Source organism: Typha angustifolia, chromosome 4, assembly GCF_048772165.1.
Source record: "Typha angustifolia cultivar Huaian chromosome 4, ASM4877216v1, whole genome shotgun sequence".
NCBI lineage: Eukaryota > Viridiplantae > Streptophyta > Magnoliopsida > Poales > Typhaceae > Typha > Typha angustifolia.
Window position 1 is genome coordinate 2,003,944 of NC_133242.1, and position 3,303 is coordinate 2,007,246.

Sequence of the window (3,303 nt, forward strand, 5' to 3'; positions counted from 1 at the left end):
AATCAAAAACTTCATAATTTATACGGATAGTTCGAAAACTTCAAGCAAAGGTGAAATGATAAAGGATCTCACCATCCATTCTTACAGAGCTTCTCAAAAAGACAGGAAAATATTAGGATGCAAGGTGCTGACAAGGCAAAGAAGGGATAACAGGGCCTTATGCAGAGGAATTGTTCTGTTTCTTTGGTGTATCTGCATACTTCCAGATCAAGCGGTCGTAGGTACCGTAGGTTCTGGAACCTGCTACGTCTTCTTCACGGACTGCATCAGATATTTCTTTGAGGTCATCTTCTGTGAGCTTCACTTTTAAAGAGCCAATGTTGTCATCCAGGTTCTTGACCTTGGTTGTTCCTGAAATATTGGAAATAGGAAGAAAGTGAAGAATAGGCTATACATAAAAGCACCAGATGAATGTTCTTTGTGTCATCGGGAGAAATATTTCTCAGTTTGGCTTTTTCTTATGTTTCTGAATTTTCCATCATGATCTAATTCATCCCACACATGAAGGACCATGAATCTTCAGACCTTCACAATTTGAAAAACAAGACAATAGGAGATAAAAGTTCCAAACTTCCATTTTCTTTCAGCTTTACCTGCTAGCGAAATAGTTAACCGCTCCAAGTGCCGAACTTTTTCTTAAGCAGTAACTAATAAGAGGAAAAGATCTATCTAACCAAATTCCTAATAGTTGAGACTAATAAACAGTTCGAAGTCTCCAAAGAGTACTGTTCAGACCAAAATAAGAAACTAAATATACTGTCATGCTGACATAAATTCATAAGTTATGGCAATAGTTCCTAGTCTGCCGTCCTTTTTAATCATTATGAGATTCAGGCTCTTCCATAACCTTCAGCATTTTTCTCATTAGGATGAGAATAAACTTCTCGTGGCTATAAGCAGGCATACTATCGATGATACTTGATGATGCCAGAAGTGTTATTATTGCAAATTTACAGCAAAAAGGTTACCTGGGATAGGAGCAACATCATCCCCTTGATGAAGAATCCAAGCTAAAGCAAGCTGAGCAGGGGTACAATGATGCTTCGTGGCTAGACTTTCCAGTCGCAAATACAGAGGTTTGTTCCTTTGTAAGTTTTCCCCAGTAAACCTTGGATGTGAACTCTGATAAAATCATAATTTTAATCATGAGTAAGAAATTTTGAATAACCAATTACACAAGCATATTAATAAGAAGAGATCTCAAATTTTCTCAAACTTCAAGTAATCTAAACTTTATTACCAAGTACATATTAGGTGGCAGTTCTTCTACGACTCCTTTCCCACCAAAAAAACCCACGGCCAAGAGGGCTGTATGGAACTATTCCAATGCCCAGTTCTCTGCATTCCACATGACATGAAAAACACAAGTAGGATTACTTTGGTGGGAGATGCATAGAATAACTTTGTCACTTGAAGCACCTTTAGGTGTTCTATTTACTTTCTTACAAGATGTTTGGCTGTCTAAGCTGAATTTTAGTGAGCATAATAATTTCCCTAAGATCCACTAATATATGATCTATTATATAACAGTTAGTTTATAATCAGATAGGCATAGAACAACTTTTATGTCAAAACTAAAGAGCTTATAAAATAGCAAGCACATACACCAAGTTCACATTTTTATCATCGCCTACCAAAACAACTACTTTTTTGTCGACAATTCAACAAACAATTTACCTGCACAGCGGCACAATCTCCGACTCAATCTCCCTTGTCCAAAGAGACCACTCCATCTGCAATGCTGAGATCGGGTGCACGGCGTGCGCACGCCTAATGGTGTCAGGGCTCGCCTCTGACAACCCAATGTATTTAATCTTCCCCTCTTCTACCAACTTCTTGAGCTCTCCCATCTACAAAATCCCCAACTTCAATCACCAACCATCCTAGCAACAATGAACTTAGCCAAACTATCTACACTAATTAGAGTACTACTCACTGTTTCCTCTATTGGCACAGTCGTATCAATTCTATGCTGGTAGTAAAGATCAATGTGATCGACTCCGAGTCGCTCGAGACTCGCCTCACAGCAAGCGCGCACGTACTCCGGCTTGCCATTAATCTCATGCCTTGTGGAATCATACACCACAATTCCAAATTTTGTAGCCAATTGGATCTTCTCCCTGGGTAATTGCTTCAAGGCCTAAAAGATACAAATACCGAAAAAAAAAATACGGGTGTGAACTGTAAATTTCCATTCATTCCTCCAAGATGATGGGAGACGAGAGAGGAAGTGAACCTTGCCGACTAAGATCTCGTTAGTCTGAGGTCCGTACATATCCGAGGTGTCGAAGAAGGTGATACCTTCTCGAAAAGCGTGCTTGATGATGGCGACACCGGCTTCGTCGGAGACCGGAGAATTGTATACTCCGGTTAGGCCCATGCACCCAAATCCCAACTTGGATACCTTCAGGTTACAAAATCCCCAACAAAAAGAGAAGAAAAGAAAGAAGCTTTTATTAAGAAAATTTTAAGAACTTTGTTAGATTTGAAGAAGAAATCTACCTCCAATCCCTGTGATCCCAGTTTCACTCTGGGAACCATTTGGGTCACTACTGCTTGCTCCATTGATTCGATTCCCAGAGTTGTCGTCCAAATTGTTTGGACAAGGACCTACGTATAGAGATGATCTTATAGAGGAAGTATCCTTGGTGAGCGCACCTTTACTAAGCGAGGTAGTGGAAGTATCATTCTCTGATGAGCTCATGGCTTTGCTAAGCAAGGCTGCTAGAGAGGTTTGGATTGACCCGTTCTAGAATACGAGAAGAATCCAGTTGAAATGAAAAGACACCGCTTTTTGACACCGAAGGCATCGTTAACGTCAACAACAGGGAGGAATAGGAATAGCAAAACTTAATTTATTATTTCTAAAATAATAATTATATTTTAGGAATAACTATTTTTATGTTTACCTATATTCTAGAATAAGAGTGTAATAATTATTTTTAATTTAATACAAAGTAAATAAAATGATAGAAAAATTATTTAATATCTTTCTATTTGATTTAAAATATATGGGATAGAGGGAAAGAAGCTTATAATATTATAAGTATGCAATACATGCATGAAATATTACATATGCGCACTTACCAGCTCGTATTATTATAATGGGAGCATACATATACAATGTGTGCTGGTACGTATGTAATGCATTATCTTTTGACAATCAATATTAATTATTACAATGCTTTACTTATTTAGCAACACCTATTATCATGTTAGGAGCATACCTATTGAAAAAATCTCTAGACACACGTATGTATCTAAACACTAGGCAATGATATCGCTCGTTCGCTTAAGTAAAAG

General features: G+C 37.9%; 1 pseudogene; it reads right to left on the reverse strand.

Moving 5' to 3' along the window:
- Nucleotides 1-2,846, reverse strand: LOC140758643 (probable aldo-keto reductase 1; annotated as a pseudogene).
- Nucleotides 2,847-3,303: the final 457 nt, after the last annotated feature.